The sequence below is a fragment of the Bos grunniens genome, chromosome 1, assembly GCF_055505025.1.
Source record: "Bos grunniens cultivar Pamir isolate PY7600 chromosome 1, Bosgru_T2T1.0, whole genome shotgun sequence".
Taxonomy (NCBI): Eukaryota; Metazoa; Chordata; class Mammalia; order Artiodactyla; family Bovidae; genus Bos; species Bos grunniens.
The window spans coordinates 121347267-121369304 of record NC_141165.1 but is presented as its reverse complement, the minus strand read 5'-3'; the positions used below and the strand labels follow the sequence as shown (position 1 = coordinate 121369304).

At 36.4% G+C, this 22038-nt stretch overlaps 1 protein-coding gene and 1 long non-coding RNA gene across 6 annotated transcripts in view; one reads left to right on the top strand and one right to left on the bottom strand.

The window, feature by feature from the left end:
* Positions 1-22038, top strand: part of ZNF654 (zinc finger protein 654) — an 86369-nt gene that overhangs the window by 4090 nt on the left and 60241 nt on the right. The gene's annotated exons all lie outside the window — the stretch shown is intronic.
* LOC147380176 (uncharacterized) overlaps positions 10338-22038 on the bottom strand; it is a 78400-nt gene continuing 66699 nt past the window's right edge. Inside the window, exon 3 of the long non-coding RNA XR_015134811.1 lies at positions 10338-11946. This is a non-coding gene — a long non-coding RNA (uncharacterized LOC147380176). The remainder of the gene's footprint in view (positions 11947-22038) is intronic.

The following is a 22038-nucleotide window of genomic DNA, read 5'->3' as shown; positions in this document are numbered from 1 at the left end:
CATAGTGGTCAATAGCATCATCGACAGAACTGTCTGGTGCCAAAGTTGAGAAACCCTGCTATAACATTACTTTGGAACTCTTAGTGGATACTCTCTCTTGAAAGAAAGTATTTAATCATCTCATCAAATAATTTTAAGCAGCTAGTGTGCATCCTGGGTAGCAAGAAGGGCTTCCCAGGTAGCTCAGCTGGTAAAGAATCTGCCTGCAATGCAGGAAACCCCGGTTTGATTCCTGGGTTGGAAAGTTCCCTTGGAGAAGTGATAGGCTACTTATTCCAGTATTCTTGGGCTTCCCTAGTGGCTCAGATGGTAAAGAATCTGCCTGCAGTGCGGGAGGCCTGGGTTCGATCCCTGGGTTGGGAAGATCCCTTGGAGGAGGGCATGGCAACCCACTCCAATATTCTTGCCTGGAGAATCCCCATGGACAGAGGAGCCTGGTGGGCTACAGTCCCTTGGGTCGCAAAGAGTCCCACCCGACTGAGCAACTGAGCACAGCACAGTGTGTAGCAGGCACTTTAAACAGATAAACAATCTAACAGAAAAAGAGTTCACTTCATAGTTTTACAAACTACATGCTCATGCCTCTTTAAATTAAAATTTAATTGTTTTAGGAAAATACAACCCTATCTCTTAGTCTTGGTATAAAGTTCACATAATATAGTTTCTTGAGCAGTTACTAGGAGTATAATAATACATTTTTACTATTCCTGGAATTATTTGTTGATTTAGTTTTATGTTTTTGCATGTGCTTTGTTTACTAATAAGTCATATAAGACTTAAAATTGAGTTATTGCATTTTGCTGCTAGAAGTTCAGTTCAGTTCAGTTGCTCAGTCGTGTTCAACTCTTTGCAACCCCATAAACCGCAGCACGGCAGGCCTCCCTGTCCATCACCAACTCCCGGAGTTTACCCAAACTCATGTCCATCGAGTCAGTGATGCAGTCCAGCCATCTCATCCTCTGTCTTCCCCTTCTCCTCCTGCCCCCAATCCTTCCCAGCATCAGGGTCTTTTCAAATGAGTCAACTCTTTGCATGAGCTGGCCAAAGTATTGGAGTTTCACCTTCAACATCAGTCCTTCCAGTGAACACCCAGGACTGATCTCCTTTAGGATAGACAGGTTGGATCTCCTTGCAGTCCAAGGGACTCTCAAGAGTCTTCTCCAACACCACAGTTCAAAAGCATCAATTTTTCGGTGCTTAGCGTTCTTCACAGTCCAACTCTCACATCCATACATGACTACTGGAAAAACCATAGCCTTGACTAGATGGACCTTTATTGGCAAAGTAATGTCTCTGCTTTTGAATATGCTATCTAGGTTGGTCATAACTTTCCTTCCAAGGAGTAAGCGTCTTTTAATTTCATGGCTGCAATCACGATCTGCAATGATTTTGGAGCCCCAAAAAGTAAAGTCTGACACTGTTTCTACTGTTTACCTGACTTAAATAGTTTAAATGAATACATATTTATTTCTCATATGAAAAGTCTTGAATGGTTAGTAGGAATGATATGGTAGCTTTATCATCATTTGTTCTTTCTTACTAGTCATCTTTATCGTCTATCTCAAGTTTGCCTCATGATCCAAAATAGTTGCTGAAGTTCCAAGCATCAAATCTCAGTTCCATGTAGCAGGAATGGGGTGTCTCTGGGGTAAGCCAAAAACATCTTGCTGTAAATTCTACTCAGTAGCTTTGATTTCCATCTTGTTAGCTAGTCCCATCTGAAAAGAATGTTACGATATATTTTTGTATTTTTCTCCTGGATAAACACGTGCCTATGATTCCCTTGTGGATCAGCTGGTAAAGAATCTGCCTGCCATGCGGGAGACCTGGGTTCGATCCCTGGCTTGGGAAGATCCCCTGGAGAAGGGAAAGGCTACCCATTCCAGTATTCTGAACTGAAGAATTCCATGGACTAAGTCCATGGGGTTCCAAAGAGTCTGACAGGACTGAGCAACTTTTACTTTCACATGATTCTGTTAATAAGGAAGGAAGAAAATAAGAATGGATATTGTAGAGGCAACCTTTTTTTGTTTGTGTTTTTATTTTTCTTTTTCCTATTTTGCCACAGATTATAATAAAAAGATAGTGGTCATACTCTTGTCCTGTTCCTTCCCCACATAGTCCCCGGAAGTAGTCACTTGCAATTCTTTTAACAAGTATGATGTTTACCTCCATGTTATTTATTTATTATAATTATTGTAATAATGAAAAACAAAGTGAATCCTAGACCTTGTTGGCTGTATTTAGGGAGCTAAATACTTTGCTATTTTTTATGCTTTTTCTTTCCCCCTGGAGAAGGAAATGGTTACCCACTCCAGTATTCTTGCCTAGAGAATCCCATGGACAGAGGAGTTTGGCGGACTATAGTCCATAGAGTTGGACACGACTGAAGCAACTTAGCAGTGTGCTTTTTTTGGTTGACTTTCAGGTTGACTTTCAATTCTTTCAATTATGAAAGGTAGACTTTCAGCATTCAGTTCCGTTCAGTCGCTCAGTCGTGTCCGACTCTTCGCGACCCCATAAATCGCAGCACACCAGGCCTCCCTGTCCATCACCAACTCCCGGAATCTACCCAAACCCACGTCCATCGAGTCGGTGATGCATTGAATACTACTAATTAATTGTTCATAATGACATTATTTGTAATAGCACATTATTAAAAATTAGCTAATAACAAAAGTTAGGAAAATGTTAAATTTAATGGAATCCTTTCTCCTAACAGTCATGTGTTGTTGTTTAGACTCTTGTGATCCCATAGAATATAGCCCTGCCAGGCTCCTCTGTCCATGGGATTTCCTAGGCAAGAATATGGGAGTGGGTTCCGATTTTCTTCTCCAGGGTCTCTTCCTGACCCAGGAGTCAATCCATGTGTCCTGCCTTGGCAGGCAGATTCTTTACCACTGAGCCACCTGGGAAGCCCCTAAGAGTCATTGTTTAAGGGATATTTATTCATATGGGAAATTGTTAGTCGCATTATAACAACAGAAAAAGACACTGAAGGCAGGTGATATCACTTTTGTAAATAAAAAGACCAAAAAAAAATCAAATTGTAAACAGTGGATAATTTATTAGTGATATGTTTATAGATGAATATTTTTCTTTACATTTATTTTATTTTTTTGTGTTTGCTTCATTAAATCTACTATCTTTATAATCAGAGGAAAAATAAAATATAAAAAAACTTTTTATTTTCTCCCTATTTCACAGATTGCTTATTTTCTGTGAATAAATGCAAGAATATTTTGAGCATGATGAAATTTGAACTCCTTTGTTTCTCAAAAATATGTGAAATGCTTTTTTAAAAAAATGAATTGGTTTATAATTTTAGGTTAACCAATGACAGCCTAAACTTAAATAACTTCTTTATATACAGTCTTGCATTAAAATATATATTCATTACTGCTTTCTAATAATCACCCATAACATTGGGTTAAAGAAATTTATTTCAGTTTTTGTAGATAAAATGGTAGAAGAAAATACTTTTAAATGAAGTCATTGCTTTAAAACTTCGAGTGATACCATTATTTTACAGTTCTGCCAAACAGACGTTAAGGCACTAATTGTACTGTTATTGTTGGCACTGATCTTTATTTTCTTGCCAAAATTTGATAAACTATACCTTTAGCAATTACAAATAAAAGCAAAAAAGAAAACTTTAAAGAAAGATATGGTAAAAGGTGTATATGTATTTGAAAAATAAAATATGGTCAATAAAATATGGTCAATTAATATGCTATTTAAAATGTATATTGGGATTCCCTAGCAGTCTAGTGATTAAGACTCCATGCTTCCATTGCAGGGGGCATGGGGTCAGTCCCTGGTCAGGGAACTAAGATACCACATGGCTTGCAGCCAAAAGTTGTTGTTTTAATAAAGTATATATTAATATGTAATGAGAAGGATATTAGGCCATTTGAAATCTAATATAATTTATTAAAATACTAACTCTAGTTATATTTTTACAATATCTAGTCTGATTTGGAGAGTATTTTTACAGTTTGTAATTTCAAAGGAATCTAATACAAGGAAGTCTTCAGCTTCCATGTAATATGTATCACCTTTATTTTTTAGCTTATCTCTGACAGGTTGGTTCATCATTTCAGCTGTAAACTCTGTTCAGTAATAGGTCAGCTCTCTGGGATGAGACCCAATCAGCATCACCTGTTTAGCACTGTGGTGGAACACTTGGTGGCAACTAAATATGAGAGGAGGTCAATCTGTATAATGTGTGACATAAGATCCTAAAGTTCAGTATATTGACACTCATATACCAACCACTTAATACCTTCAATTCCCTAAAGCAGTGGTGAACATGAAAAACAGTTGAAAGGCTTTGTGTTTAAACAGTAGAAAAAAAAGTGATTGATGTTAGGGTTGATGCTTATTGTTTATAAAATTGGCCCTCCATATCCATGGCTCTATAGCCCCGAGTTCAGCCAACCAGAGATGAAAAAAATATTGGGGGGAAAATTCCAGAAAGTTCCAAAAAGCAAAACTTGAATTTGCTGCACACTGGCAACTATTTACATAGCATTTACATTGTATTAGGTATTTAAGTAATCCACAGATGATTTAAAGTATTTGGGAGAATATGTGTAGGTTATATACAAATACTATACCATTTTAAATGAAACACTTGAGCACCTACAGATTGGGTATCTGTGGGTGGGGTAGAGGTTTTGGAAATGATCCTGGAACCAGTCTCCCAAATCCTGATGAATGATTATATAAGGCATTGGTCATATAGTGATAATCAAACAGGCACTGTCCCTGTTTTAGTGTATAGCTATAACTTTGATCAGGTCTATGAAGAAAAAGTATATATAAAATGCAGGCGCCTGCATTCTCGGGCAAGTTGACTTTGACTGAGATTCTTTGCTTTAGTTTGTTGAATTTAAGGTGTCTCCAAGGAGAGATCTTAAAGATGATTGGCTTTACATAATCCGGAGCTCAGAAGTGAGGTCTGGTCAGTCATAGTTGTGTGGATGGTATTTGAAGCCATGCATGTGAATGAGCTCACATAAAAAGATAATATAGAGAAAAAGACTTAGAGGTGAAGAAACTCCACAGTTAAATGGCCTATTAGAAATATTGAGACTTGATAAGTCTGAGAAAGATTAAAGAGCTTGGAGAAAACCAGGTAACTATGGTGAAACAGAAGATAAGAATGAAGGATGAAGTGAATGGTAATTGGCATCGAAAACTATTGAGGTCCAACCATTGAATTAACATGGAGATCTTTGGTGACTTTAAGCAAAGCTCTGTTTTCATGTAATTGATGGGAGCAGGAGTCAGACTGGAGTAGTTTGAGGAGTGGGAAGCAAAGATGTAAATAGTAATATAGATATAAAGGAGATGGGAAGATATGGGTGGAAACTGGAGAAATTGTGGGTTGAAGGTGAAGTTTTTTGTTTTTATTTTTCCTAAAATAGTTGAGAATTTGTTGTGCTTAAAATTGGATGAGAATGATTCATTTGAAAGGAAGAAATAATGAAAGAAGAGATAATCTGTAAAATAAGACCCTAAAAGGGAAAGGATGATAAGATTCAAAGCACAAATGGAAGAGGTGCTTTGTATAGGAGTTTTGAGGTAGGTGGAAGCTTCATCTCTTGAGAGTATATGGGGGTGGTTAGAGATTTAAAGTGAACAGAAGTCTAAAATGGTAGCTGCTTAAAGAGAGAGATTTAATTGACCTGCAGAACCATCTGAGTTTGCTGATTTTGAGAACAGAGTGACCATTAGTCTGTATTTTTGTTCCTCAGGGCTTGTCTGGGTAGGTAAAGGCATGGAGAACTTGATTAGCTGTATTTATTCAGTGTTGAGTGATACACTATAATTGATTAGTTAATTAACTTTGAGTGAGAAGGGGACATCCTCCTTTTCTGGCTACATTTATGGTAAAACAGAGAAGTGAAAAGAGAAAGAAATTAGAGAAGTAGTTGTATCAGTAGATATTAATAGATGGGTACACAACATTGTTCTTTGTACCTTATATATGTGTGTATGTATTTGATACTCTGATAAAACATGTACACAATTTACTAATACATAGTTCTATAACTGGAGTTTACTAAAATTAACCCATATCTGTTTTAGTTACCCTGAAGTTAAAACATTTTAAATATTCACTAACCACTTGTCAATGATTTGCTATGTGTGTGTTATATTTTTAGTTATCAGAAAGGTTTACTTATTTTATTGAAGTTTATGAATATAAGTGATATTTTGAGTATTTTCTGTGTGTCAGATACTGTGATAAGTGTTTTACCTCTTCTGTCTCATTTAATCCACTACCCTATGTGGTATGTGCCATTATTCTCATTTTAAAGTTTAGAAAATTTTAGACTAAGAGAGATTAAATGGCCTAAGTCAGATTGGAATCTTGGCCAGTCTGTCAAGAGCCTGTATACTTAACCATTCAAGTATACATATATATTATATCTAGGAATAAGCATTCAGTATCTATTATAGTATCTGTGCATATATATCAGTATATACTATACTTAAGCAATTATTGAGTGGAAGTAGTGATTTAAAAATACTCAAGGCAGCAGAAACTAAAGATGTTTATGAATGCGAAAGAGAGAAAAAAACTAAACTTAAGCTATCAGAAGTTCTCTCTAATAAGTGATTTTCAAACTTTTTATTTTTTCCCCCAACCCACTTGAATGGGATATGCTTCTCTCTGAAGCAGTGGCTCACTTTAGTGGTCATTTTTAAAATGCAAGAGTTAGTGATGATTACAAACCAGTTACTTCATGTTATTACCTAGTAGTTTGAAGGCTGGAGGGTTATGGAATATATTTCAGATGTTTTTCTTAATGATTAAAATTTTAAAGTTTGTCTCTCCATATTATTTAGATTAACCTTGAATATCTTGAAATTTTACTAACGCAGAGCAGTGGCTGTGCATTTTTAGACTTTATTATCCTTTGCCATGTTTTGGAAACTTGCCAAAGATCTCTCAGGTTATAGAACTCATCAGTAAAGTCATATTCCATACTCAATGAGGGTGTGGTGAAATGGATATCTCATGTTCAAATGATGGGAGCAGAAATCACCACAAGCTTTCTGAACCATAATTCATCAAAATAGATTAGAAACATTAAAAATAATTTGTACTTTTTGACTTACAACATTAATTTCTGAGAAATATAAATTTGGATATAAAGCAATTCATTGTAATATTAACTGTAATTAAAGGAATGAGTTGAAAATGAAAACGCAACCAGAACAGCTAAAACAGCTGAACATTTTTCAACCTCGTAAACTATTCAGCCTTAAAAAATGTTCTCAATGACTATATAATGACCTAGGAAGATAAAATATAATGACTAAAAAATTAGGTGGAAAAATTTGTTTGTAGGAAGACTATACAGTTTGAATATAGGCTGGTCCATTCTCACCAGATGCACTGTATTTTAGAGGGGGGTGGTGCTGTAAATAAAAATCAAACGAGCTACTTCACTAGAGACAGGATTTCTTGAAGATAAACTATAGGAGTCATTTGTGACTTCAGGAAGTCTGTGAACTCTAAAAGTATTTGCAAAAGAAGTGTACTTGCATTTCCTTGGTGAGCAAGTGTAAAGTTTTTGTTTTTTTCTCAGATTCTCCTAAGAATTTCGAATCTTACTAAACAAATACAGACCACAGTCATTCAGATACACCAACAAGTTATGAACCTTTGCTGCAAGCCATTGTGATATAAGCAACACTGCCTGCTTTTGCAAATAAAAATTTATTGGACTTTGCCCGTTCACTTCTGTATTTTCTATGGCTGCTTTCATGATATAACAGGGTTAAGTAGTTGAGATGGACAATGTGTGGCTCATAAACAGCTTTCTGGCCTTTTCAAAAAAAAGTATCTCAGCCCCTGTGCTACTTTCTTATTGATTCTTTTCTATAATCCTGTGAGATAGGTACTGTTTTTAATCTTCATTTTATGAATGGCACAGATGAGACTCAGAGAGGTTAAGCAACTAACCCCATGTCACACGCTAGAAAAGAGAAATTACCAAGATGTTAATAGTGGTTATATGTGGGCAGAAAATGATGGATGATTTTTTTAATAATCCAGATTTACTACAGTGAGTGTATATAATTTATCAAGAGGGGAGGCAGTTGAAAAAAAAGTAGAACTGAGTTAGAATCTTAAAACTCATTCACCCTTTTTTATTATTTTAATTTCCTCCATTTCATCCCATGCTTGTGAAGAGCAAATATTCAATTTCTGCTTCCCTTTATGGGACTTAACTCTTACTATGCAGTCCTTTCTTAACTTGATTTTTTTGAAAAAAATATTCTATTTGTAGTTTCTTTAAAACTCTATATTAACTGAAGCCATTTTGTCCTTTAACTCCTTTTTTTTATTATTGTTTTAAAATTTTATTATTTTGAATTGCTAGTCTTTTCTTTTATTGAAGTATAGTTGATGTACAGTGTTGTACCAATCTCTGCTGAACAGCAGAGTGACTCAGTTTTACACATATATACATTCTTTTAAAATATTATTTTCCATTATGGTTTATCCTAGAAGACTGGATATAGTTCCCTGTGCAATACAGTAAGACCTTGTTGTTCATCCATTCTATATGTAATAGTTTGTATCTACCAACCCCAGATTCCTGGTGCACTCCTCTCCCCTGTCCTCTCCCCTACTATAAGCCTGATCTCTGTCTGTGAGTCTAGTTCTGTGTTGTAGATAGGTTCATTTGTACCATGTTTTAGATTCCACATGTTTTGCCCTTTAACTCTTGAGATTCTTTGTATTCTCTTTATATTTTGAACTTAACTTCAATAACTAGTAAGTGCTCATAACTCAATAGGTATTTATAAAATGCTGCATATATGCCTGTCTGACAGTATATATATATATAAAACTTATTTTTTCTTAGTATCAATCTATTGAATTATCCTTAATTATCTTAGGCATAGATCTAGGTACATAAAGTGTTGTAGAAGGTATTCCTAAAAAAAAAAAAAAAAAAAACATTGGCTGTGTACTATGTGGAAAGTTTCATCCTAATGATTATAGGAGATTAAAGAAGGAAAAGTTCACATCCCCTTCCTTCAAGAAACCATATCATCTAGTAAGGGAGAAAAAGTTTATCTGACTGCTGCAATCACTGTCACGACCTTGATCCAAGCCATAGTCATCCTTCCTCTGGGAAATTTTATCTCCCTGCTTCTAGTTTTCTTGGTTCTTTTCTCCACAGAGCCAAGTGATCCTTTTTTTTGTGTGTCGGGTTATATATTTATTAGCTTGTAACATATTGTTTTTCTTGCAAAAGCATGAACATTTTGGAAATCTGCATTTAAAAACATAATATGTTCAATCATTTGTAAGTTTATTTTCCTTTTAATGCTGTTACTGTTTGATACTACTTAATTTTTTTTAAATTTTATTTTATTTTTAAACTTTACAATATTGTATTAGTTTTGCCAAATATCGAAATGGATCCGCCACAGGTATACATGTGTTCCCCATCCTGAACCCTTCTCTCTCCTCCCTCCCCATACCATCCCTCTGGGCCGTCCCAGTGCACCAGCCCCAAGCATCCAGTATTGTGCATCGAACGTGGACTGGCAACTCGTTTCATACATGATATTATACATGTTTCAATGCCATTCTCCCAAATCTTCCCACCCTCTCCCTCTCCCACAGAGTCCATAAGACTGTTCTATACATCAGTGTCTCTTTTGCTGTCTCGTACATAGGGTTATTGTTACCTTTTAAAGACATAAGAGTGAGGTCTCTTCTAAACTAAACCTTCCATGTTTTTCTGTCTTAGGGTCAAAGCCAAAATTCTTGGAGTGGACTGCAGGGCTTCATGATCTAGCCTCTGTCTAGCTTTTTAACTTGTCTCCTATTACTTTTTGTCTCTGCTACTTACCTTCAGCTACTCTAGTGTTTTTGCCCCCTCCTTCAGCTTGAATAAGTATTCTCCTGCCTCTTGTTATGTCTGCCAGAAACACTTCATTTGGATCAAATGAATGGTCTCCTATGATTAATTTCACTAAGAGAAATTAAAGTCTAGAGTCCCAAACAGGTTAAGATACCAAATTTCTGCCTTCCTGGAATATTGCTTAATCAGAGCCATTGTGCCTGTTTGGTTAGGGCTGGGGAGTTTTCAGGAACTGTAGCTTGGTTGTCTTCTCACTGGGAGTGGTTTCTTTTGCACCTCAAAAGGAAAATCATTTAACCTCCAACCATACTTTTTTAAGAATCCAGAAGGTGAGTAGGGCAAACGCTCCTTACACTACCCAGCCAACACCCATTAAACTGAGAAACAGTAGTAATTCCTTGAACTTAGTACATAGTACAGTTGACTCACATCACTTTTGCCAGTAGGATTTAGTGGTATCACTAAAGATGAATATTAAAGGAAAGATGGGTGCACAAAAATCAAGGTATCAAGTCAGTTTTGGTTTCAACCTCACCAGGGTGCTAGTCAGTTATAGCAACTGCCAGTGTCTATAACTTGTAAAGTTTTACTGGGAAAACTCATCAAACAGTTGTGCCACTCTATGCTTATGATAATTGTTTGAGAGGTGGAAGCACTTTACCTGAACATTTCTGCTTTCTTGAAAGCTGTTTCTGATCTTCTGTCTTGCAAAGTTATATATTTCATGAATGACAGCCCCAGGCACCAGGTCATACTTGATGTCTCTTTCTTAAGGTTTCCTTCATATTAAAAACTTTTAATTTCTGTTTTTTTATGTATTGTCCTGGAACTCCTGTGCTACAGTAAGTATAGATTCTGTTTAGTGGTATAGCTTCTTTACTGCCTTTTGTAAAGAGTATATCACTTACTTGTAGTGTGTAAAGCTCAAAGTACAATCTCTGCAAGGCTCCATAAGACTCGAGCCTTGCCATTACCATAGCTCTGATGTTCTGCCCTCGTCTCTGGATTTCTCTGTCCCCAGCCTGTGCCAAAACATTTTTAGCCTTGTGTTACTATGACTTTTGCCACTTGCCCTGAAATTCTTAGGCCTATTGAGCTAAAATCATAAAAGCACTCCTCTTGTGCCACATATTTGTATTATTTGGACAATAGCCATAATGAAATAAAGCTACTTTTAATATTTCTGATGTCTGTACTCATTGAAGATAGTATGTCTTCTGCCACTTGCTCCTCTAAATCCTTTCTTTATTCTGCTTTTAACTGTTCTGTTGTTGTCGTTCAGTCTCTCAGTCATGTCCGAATCTTTGTGACCCCACGGACTGCAGCACGCCAGGCTTCCCTGTCTTTCACCATCTCCTGGAGCTTGCTCAAACTCATGTCCATTGAGTCAGTGATGCCACCCAACCATCTTGTTCTCTCTCGTCTCCTTCTCCTCCCACCTTCAATATTTCCCAGCATCAGGGTTTTTTCAAATTAGTCAGTTCTTTGTATCAGGTGGCCAAAGTATTGGAGCTTCAGCTTCAGCATTAGTCCTTCCAATGAATATTCAGATTGATTTCCTTTAGGATTGACTGGTTTGATCTCCTTTAACTGTTCTAGACCTTGCATGATTTGTTCTACCTCACTGGCAGTGTAAACATTCCTTTTTGTCACATTCCTTTCAGCAGTGATTGTTGTTATTTAGTCACTAAGTTGTGTCTGACTCTTTTTGTGACCCCATGGACTGTTGCCCTCCAGGCTCCTCTGTCCATGGGATTCTCCAGGCAGGGATACTGGAGTGGGTTGCCAGTTCTTCCTCCAGAATTCCTGATCCAGGGGCGTTTCCTGCATTGGCAGGCAGATTCTTTACTTCTGAGCTACCAGGAAAGTCCTTCAGCAATGATAGGATATGCCATTTCATATAAACATAGTTGGTTTCTGTTTTTGTTTATATTTTAGCCTATTCTTAAGTTGGTTCCTCCTGTCTTCCTTTCCCTTTCTGTTTGCTTTTGGGCTTAGGTTTTATTATTCTTCAGTTATCTCTTATCTTCAGTAAGATCTCCTGTAATACCAGAGATGAAAGTCAAGGAATAGGGAATTTACTGAAAAGCATTCACCATGAAACAGATTTTGCCCATTCTTATCTCCAAGATTTAAGGAAATCTTACCAGCTCAACATCAAACCAAGGTTTAACCTCTTATTTTGCTTTTCTTCAGTTTTGCTTTTCCTGTCCATTCCCTGAGGCCTAACTTTGAGTTCCTGGGGCATTTTTCTTTGTGACACTGTGCCATATCCTACATTGCCTCCTATAATAACTAGTAATTTGAAACGCATCTGAAATGCTTCAGGTATTCATTGATAATCTCTCAGTTGTTTTTTTTTTTTAACCTTTCACATTTGTACAGATTTTATGTTACTGAATAGCAGTCTCAGTCTTCATGGTGTGTGATTTTTACACTTACTCTTATTATGTATTTTCTATTTCTTTAAAATACTGTTTTACCATAATTGGATTTCCATTCTGATTCACTGCAACTTCCACGCTTCAGTTTACCTCCTGTACCTCTGTTAGATACTTCTGGAGTCAGTCACTCTTCCTTTCTGATGAGTAACAGCTAAAATACATTTCCCCCCCAATTCCATCTTTAAGAATGCATAGTTCTGGTATATATCAGTATATTCTCGTTTTCTTTTTTCATATCTGACTAGTTTAGTTTCTGAAATTGAATTCATTCTTAAGAAAGTCCCACTTTTCTTCCATCTTAACATGACCTCCTTTTATTTTATTTTTTTTAACTCTTTCACTGTTATTTTGATTGAAAGTTAGTCACCTTTTAGAAACAAATTTAGTTCTTGAGACTAACCATACCTGGTATCTAAAGTTATTGTTAACCCTTTTTAGTTTCTGCTTTGAATGTGTAGTAATTCCATCGAGTTTTTCTTCTGCGTCAGTCTAGGAAAGTGATTTATGCCCCAAATAATAATTAAGATTGACCTTTCTTTATTTCTGCACTTAATAAAATCCACTGGACATCTTCATTGAACTCAAATAAAAGTTCATGTACATATCATTCTCAGAAGTTACTAGAGATCATATGACAGTGACTCTAGAAGCCTTTGGGCAAGTCACATGAATATAAGAGCTTTTCTCTGAGAACAAAATTAACAGGGATCAAAATAAGTCAGCTCATCTAAGACTAATATTAATAATTTAAAGTCTAGACATTCACACACTAGTGTTCTAAGACCCATATGGAACTTAACTGGTTTTTCAGTTTAATTCTTTGGCTTGTGGACTTTGTTGAGAAACCAGACAGAAGGAACAAAAAAAGATTTCCACCTACTAGTATCTAAGAAACGTGTATAACTAAAGGACATTTGAAAAATTCAAAATATAATTATTGCCTCAACAACACCTGCAATACCATCATGCCAGGTCAGGCTGATTTTTTAAAATTGTAGTATAGTTGACTTAACAGTAGTTTGTGATAGTTTCAGATGTGCAGCATGATTCAATATTTCTGCAGATTATATTCCATATAGGTTATTACAAGATAATGGGTATAATTCCTTACACTTTATGGTATATTCTGTTGCTTATCTCTTATATATAGTAGTTTGTATCTGTTAATCACACACCCCTAATTTGCCCCTCCTGCTTTCCCTCTCCCATTTGGTATCTACAAGTTGGTTCTATATCTGTGAGTCTATGTTTTGCATAAACATTCATTTGTATTATTTTTTAGATTCCTTATATAGTATTTGGAATATTATCATATAGTATTTGGCTTTCTCTGACATATTTCACTAACCATAATATTTTCTAGGTCCATCCACATTGCTACAGATAGCAGTATTTTTTTTAATATTTTTGTGGCTGGATAATATTGCCTTGTATATATATGTCTCATCTTAATTTGGTCATTTGTTGATGGGCACTTGGGTTGCTTTCATATCTTGGTTACTGCAAATAGTGCTGTGGATATTGGGGTGCATTTATCTTTTCAAAGTAAAGTTTTGTTTTTCCTTTCCAGATATATACCTAGGAATGGAATTGCTAGATCATAGGGTAATATGGTATTCTTATTTTTAGTTTTTCGAAAAACCTCCACACTGTTTCTCATGTTGGCTACATCAATTTACATTTCCACCAAGAGTGTAGAAGAGTTTCCCTTTCTCCATATCCTCTCCAACATTTGTTACCTGTAGACTTTTTGATGATAGCCATTCTGACACGTGTGAGGTGATACCTCATTATTGTTTCGATTTGCATTTCTCCTATAATTATCTTTATTGAGCATCTTTTCATGTGCCTGTTAGCCATCTGTATATCTTAGCAAAAATGTCTATTCAGGTCTTCTGATCATTTTGTGATTGGATTTTTGTTTTTAATTGAGTTGTATGAGCAGTTTGTATATTTTGCACACCCCTTGTTGGTCACATAATTTGCATTTATTTTCTCCAGTTCTGTAGGTTTTTTCCTTTTGTTTATGGTTTCCTTTGCTGTGCAGAAGCTTTTTAAAAAGTTTAGGTCTCATTTGTTTATTTTTGCTTTTATTTCTTTTGCCTTAGTGGCCATGCCAAATTGAAGTCAGATGCAGGGTTCTGCTTAGCCCATGCTAGTTAAGACTTTGTCATGTACACACGCATCTGTGGATATCACCAGGTGCAGACAAATGAAGAGGTCTGTTCACTCCACATGTTAATTTGATATTCATATACATTTCCACATATTTTGGAGTTCCCTTGTTTTAATGTTTACACAGGAAGTTTTATGCCAGTTTTCATGTTTATACAGAGAGCATTTAGTATATTGCTTTCCCTAGTGAGTTTGGAATCAAATGAAGAATTGAAAGGTACCAAAATCTATTAATATCTATTCAGGCATGAAGTTATTTTATTTGTATTACTGTATCTAGGATATACTTTATTTGTCAATGAATATTGAACAAAATAGTTGAAACTCAGCAATAGCTTTTGAATAGGTTTTATTTGTGAGTGACTTATATGCTTACTAATAACAGTGAGTAAAATTTGTTGTAATTTTACATCTGGAAACAGTTAACCAGTTCATACTGATGCATTGAAATAGTCACCAGAGTAAGCTTAAGCTTGCTGGCTATTTTTTGAAACAAAGTGTACTTTGTTTTTATAATAATAATAATAATAATAATAGCTATTTGTTATTATCCTGGATTTTGACATATTACCTTAGTTCTTCAGTAGCTCTGTGATTAATATTAAATTCATTTTATTGCAAACTTAGATTGAGAAGGTTAATAACTTCGCTAATGTTACACAGCTAATAAATGACAAAGCCTAATCTGTCTTGATTCCAAAACCTGTATTCTCCCCACAGTGCTGGCAATCTACCTGATTTATTTTTCTATCTGACTACAAATGAAACCCATAGGTGAGGGTAAATCTTGGTGTGTAGTTAGGTAATAAGATAAGGAAAGTAAATGTATTTATATTATAAAATAGCATCCCGAAAATAAGTGAGAACATTGAAATCTGAGGGGAAAGTTTGGAACAAAAAATTTTGTTTTTAAACCTAAAAAGTGAACTAATTTTATATTTGTAGAAAAGAATACACTTATCAAGCTCAGGAAAGTAACATTGTATAATATCCAGTAAATTACAGCCCTTATTAGAAAGTTACCAGTTTTGCCACTATTGCTCTTTTTTTCCTTTGTTTCAGGATGTTATTTCTGATCTCGCATTGTGTTTAGTTATTAGTGTCTTCCACTCTCTAGCAGTTCTTCAGTTTTTCCTTTCATGACCTTTGCATGTTTGAAGAGTACTGGTCAGGGTGGTGTTTTTTGTTTTTTGTTTTTTGTTTGGTAAAATATCCTATAGTTTGGATTTGTTTGAGGATTTCTCATAATTAGAATTAGGTTTTTGCATTTTTGGCAAAATTACCACAAAAATGCTTTTGTCTTTCTTGGAGCATCATATCAAGAGGTTTATGATAGTATGCTTTACTAGTTATTGATGCTGTTTACCTTGATGGCTTGGTTAAGTTTGTGAGGTTTCTCCACTTAAAGATACTATCTTTCTGTTTTTAGTTGATAACAGTCTTGTGGGAATTGCTTTGAGATGGCAAATCTTGAAACTTCTCAAATTTTTCACCCACTAATAATAGCATAGATTTGTGGTTCTTGTCTGCAACATTCATTGCTATATATAGTATTTGCCTAACGGTGATTCTCTGTTTCTCTCTTTTTATTGATACGTATTAATTGGTATTCTGCTGTGAGGAAAAGCAGTCTCATCCCTAACTTTTATTGATTAATTAGATTATTTCTATCAGTAGAGACTCATGGATACCATCATTTATTTTGTTGCTCAAATTGTTCTAGCTTTAACTGCTCAGAGCGCCTTCAGGTTGGCTCCCATCATCTTATATTCCATCACCGTTTCAGCATTTCATTACTTTCTGGCAGCACAAAGTGTTCAAGTCTTATCTTGATATTTTCCCTGTTCCATCTCTGCTGGAGGAGGGCTTGAGCAGCCCAAGTTCTTTGTGCGTGAGGAGACCCAAGGATATTGGAGAATAGTGTTTAGAAACAAAGATTTGGGTCCTAAGTATGTGTACTTCTACTGAGGTGTCATTGCTCCTAGGCCCTCTCAATGGACAGAGCTAGGAAATATATTTATATATACACACATAAATATATGTGTGTATATAAGCTATATTATAAATGAATAACCTAATGATACTGAAAGGGTTGGGGAAAAGACTATTTGTTACAATGTTTATTTTAGGTATTTAGAAGATTAAAAGATTTATTCAGTGCATAGATTGGGATGTATTATAACCATTTTTTGAAGCTCTTAGAGTGATTGTGATGTGGCTTAATCACATGACAGAGTACTAACCACTAAAAGACCATGGCCATGGTATGTTAGATTTAAAAAGTGGGTGGATTCACTGTAAGCAAGTAATGAAATTAACATTAGTGAACAGCTCTGTTGACACCTGTGAAATATATGAAATAATGTTGATGACAGTGGGAGGTTTCAGGTAGGAGAGTGACATGGGTGCGAATGGCCAGCTAATAGAAGTAAAGTCATCCTGGATACTGTGTTAATGATATTAGTCTATTATAACCTGGATTTAGATATTGGGATTCTTTTGCTTAGTGACAAACTAGTGTTTGGCAGTCTTCACTGTTGTGTTAGAAAAAAGGAGAACTCAGTTAAGAAACATAATCTTATTTTAGTTGATCACTTTATATTTTAGGGGTTCTTAAACTGCTGCGTTTGTGTTATTTTTATACATTTGTGTGTTAGGCAGCCCTGGCTGCTATAACAAAATATCCTATTTCTAAATACAGTCACACTGGGGTTAAGACATCATTCAATACATGAACTTTAGGGGAACACATTTCAGACTGTAGTAATTTGGATGATGTATTTTAATGTTCTTAAATAAAGTACGTAATTCTCTATACCGCAGTTCTTTATAGAGTGACAGTAAAAACTGTTACTTATTAGAATACCAAAGAAAATGACAAATATAATAAGGTGTGTTCCTCGCTGCACAGTAGCTGAGTAGAGTACCTTCATATTATAATGTCATGGGATCAGCTCTCATTAGTTAAGTGCTTACTAATAAGTTATAGTGCAGGAGAAACATTTCAGAATAAAAAGACAATGTAATGTAAAGTTTTATATATTTTAAGGAAAATATTTATAAAGAAGTGTTATAGTGAATATTATAGTACAATATTAGTATCTGGCATGACATTAAACGGCGTAAGAAGATTCAGTCAGTCCTCCATATCTGTGAGTTCCACATCTGTGGATTCAACCAGCTGTGTATTAAAAATACTTGGAAAAAGACCCAGAATGTTCCAAAACACAAAACTTGAATTTGCTGTGTGCTTGCAACTATTTACATAGTACTTACACTGTATTATGTATTATAAGTAATTTCAGAGATGATATGCAAATACACTTTTATATAAAGAACTTGAGCATCTGTAAATTTTGATATGGGGTGGGCGATCCTGTCATCTGAGTTAAATTCACCCATTCCAGTCCATTTTAGTTTGATGATTCCTAAAATGCCGATGTCACACTTGCCATCTCCTGTTTGACCACTTCCAATTTGCCTTGATTCATGGACCGAACATTCCAGGTTCCTATGCAGTATTGCTCTTTACAGCATCGGACTTTACTTCCATGACTAGTCACCTCTACACCTGGGTGCTGTTTTTGCTTTGGCTCCATCTCTTCATTCTTTCTGGAGTTACTTCTCCACTCATCTCCAGTAGCATGTTGGGCACCTAACGACCTGGGGAGTTCATCTTTCAGTGTCCTATCTTTTTGCCTTTTCATACTGTTCATGGGGTTCTCAAGGCAAGAATACTGAAGTGATTTGCCATTCTCTTCTCCAGTGGACTATGTTTTGTCAGAACTCTCCACCATGACTCGTCCATCTTGGGTGGCCCTACACAGCAGTTCATTATAGGGGACTTGAATGAAAAAGTAGGAAGTCAAGAGATATGGAGTAATAAGCAAATATAGCCTTGGAGTACAAAACAAAGCAGGTCAAAGGCTAACAGAGTTTTGCCAAGAGAACGCACTGGTCATAGCAAACACCCTCTTCCAACAACACAAGAGAAGACTCTAAACATGGATATTACCAGATAGTCAATACTGAAATCAGATTGATTATATTCTTTGCAGCCAAAGATGGAGAAGCTCTATACAGTCAGCAAAAACAAGACCAGGAGCTGACTGTGGCTCAGATCATGCACTCCTTATTGCCAAATTCAGACTTAACTTGAAGAAAGTGGGGAAAACCACAAGACCATTCAGGTATGATCTAAATCAAATCCCTTATTATTATTCAGTGGAAGTGAAAGATCTATTCAAGGGACTAGATCTGATAGAGTGCCTGAAGAACTGTGGACGGAGGTTCGTTACATTTTACAGGAGGCAGTGATCAAGACCATCCCCAAGAAAAAGAAATGCAAAAAGGCAAAATGATTGTCTGAGGTGGCCTTACAAATAGCTGAGGGAAAAAAAAGATGCAAAAGGCAAAGGAGAAGAGAAAAGACATACCCATTTGAATGCAGAGTTCCAAAGACTAGCAAGGAGAGATAAGAAAACCTTAGTGCGAAGAAATAGAGGAAAACAATAGAATGGGAAAGACTAGAGATCTCTTCAAGAAAATTAGAAGATACCAAGGGAACATTTCATGCAAAGATGGGCTCAATAAAGGACAGAAATGGTATGGACCTAACAGAAGATATTAAGAAAAGATTGCAAGAATACACAGAACTATACAAAAACGATCTCCATGACCCAGATAATCATGATGATGTGATCACTCACCTAGAGCCAGACATCCTGGAATGTGAAGTCAAGTGGGCCTTAGGAAGCATCACTACAAACAAAGCTAGTGGAGGTGATGGAATTCCAGTTGAGCTATTTCAAATCCTAACATGATGCTGTGAAAGTGCTGCACTCATTATGCCAGCAAATTTGGAAAACTCAGCAATGACCACAGGACTGGAAAAGGTCAGTTTTCATTCCAATCCCAAAGAAAGACAATGCCAAAAAATGTTCAAAGTACCACACAACTGCACTCATCTCACATGCTAGTAAAGTAATGCTCAAAATTCTCCAAGCCAGGCTTCAACAGTATGTGAACCATGAACTTCCAGATGTTCAAACTGGATTTAAAAAAGGCAGAGGAAGCAGAGATCAAATTACCAACACCTGCTGGATCATCAAAAAAGCAAGAGAGTTCCAGGAAACCATCTATTTCTGGTTTATTGACTACGCCAAAGCCTTTGACTATGTGAATCACAACAAACTGTGGAAAATTCTGAAAGAGATGGGAATACCAGACCACCTGACCTGCCTCTTGAGAAACGTGTATGCAGATCAAGAAGCAACAGTTAGAAGTGGACATGGAACAACAGACCAGTTCCAAATTGGGAAAGGAGTACGTCAAGGCTGTATATTGTCACCCTGCTTATTTAACTTATATGCAGAGTAAATCATGAGAAACGCTGGACTGGATGAAGCGCAAGCTGGAATCATGAAAGTGAAAGAGGAGAATGAAAAAGTTGGCTTAAAACTCGGCATGCAGAAAAGTAATATCATGGCATCTGTTCCCATCATTACATGGCAAATAGATGGGGAAACAATGCAAACAGTGAGAGACTTTATATTTTTGGGCTCCAAAATCAGTGCAGATGGTGAGTGCAGCCATGAAATTAAAAGACACTTGCTCCTTGGAAGAAAAGTTATGACCAACCTAAATAGCATTGTAAACAGCAGAGCCATTAATTTGCCAACAAAGGTCCATCTAGTCAAAGCTATGGTTTTTCCAGTAATCTAAATGGATGTGAGAGTTGGACTATAAAGAAAACTGAGTGCCGAAGAATTGATGCTTTTGAATTGTGATGTTGGAGAAGACTCTGAGACTCCCTTGGACTGCAAGGATATCAACCAGTCCATCCTAAAGGAAATCAGTCCTGAATTTTCATTGGAAGGACTGATGCTGAAGCTGAAACTCCAATACTTTGGCCACCTGATGCAAAGAGCTGACTCACTGGAAAAGATCTGATGCTGGGAAAGATTGAAGTCAGGAGGAGAAGGGGATGACAGAGGATGAGATGGTTGGAAGGCATCTCCAACTCGATGAACATGAGTTGATGGAAAGGGAAGCCTTGCATACTGCAGTCCTTGGGGTTGCAAAGAGTCGGATATGACTGAGCAACTGAACTGAACTGCGGGATCCTATAACCAAACCTCTGCAGATACTGAGGGCCAACTGCTTGTAAATTTCAACTAGTTTTATTTATTTTCCTTCATGTGTATTATGGGAAGCCTATTGGAAGTACTGCACACAAGTAGTTTTATTATTTTGGATTCAGATGGATCAGATGGGGTATTAATAGCTGAATCTTGGTGAATAAGGGAAGCTACAATGATTATAGAACCTGAAAAAGTAGAAAGGTTCTCTTCTAAGGACATAAACCCAGCCCATAAATAGGAAGTGAATAAGGTTCTAAGTAGAAATGTATTAGAGCAAACCAAAGATAGAAAAATGTGAGTTTGTTAGGTACCTATTTTTAATGTGGCACCAGAGAGGTGTTATGTGGGCCAAAAAAAAAGGCAATAAAGTTGGTCAAACACTTTAGTGAAGAGAAAATTTAAATCCAGGAAACCACCATTTACATGTTCCTCCTTTGTTTTGCCTATGGTGGTTTGGAAAAATCTGTCCTACTTGGGATCATCATAGTTAGTAGTAGTTTTTAATTCCCAGGTTAAGAAGTACTAGATCATAGAAGGGGGATACAAGTTCATACAGCTGATGCTCTCTAGCTTTCTCCTTTATCCACACATGTTCCTAGAAATATTAGAGACATACTAGCACCTGGTATGAAAATTTGGAATTGTCAAAGAACTGTGAAAAGTCAGGGATTTTATCTAAGGTAGATTGCCATAGTTTCACAAATGCCGGCCAAAGAAGTGAAACTCCTGGGTTAGAGATAGCAGACTCTGTTACTTTTATAGCACAACAAACAACATGAGCTTCAAGTTCATGGTGGTTCCCTTTGCTTCTCAAGTATCACAAAGGTAATGTGAATGGTCCAAGTGAATCCTGAACTCATAGTACGTTTACATCACAGCTTAGGAATCCAAGCTTCAGTTCAGTTTCAGTTCAGTCGCTCAGTCGTGTCCAACTCTTTGCGACCCCATGAATCGCAGCATGCCAGGCCTCCCTGTCCATCACCAACTCCCGGAGTTCACTCAGACTCACGTCCATCGAGTCAGTGATGCCATCCAGCCATCTCATCCTCTGTCGTCCCCTTCTCCTCCTGCCCCCAATCCTTTCCAGCATCAGAGTCTTTTCCAATGAGTCAAGGGACTCCTAATCTTAAATCCCATGGATAGAGGAGCCTAGTGGGCTACAGTCCACAGAGTCCCAGAATAGTGGGACACAACTTAGTAACTAAACAACAACAAACAACAGCAATATTTTATAATAGTGGGCAAGCATATCTGCCTGACCTTTGCTCCAGAGAGAGCCATTGCTTTGAAGACAGACATCATCTCTGTATTTCAAGGCTGTTTCCTATAAACTTCTTTGAAAGGATGAAGGCAGTCTGGGTCTCTTTTAAA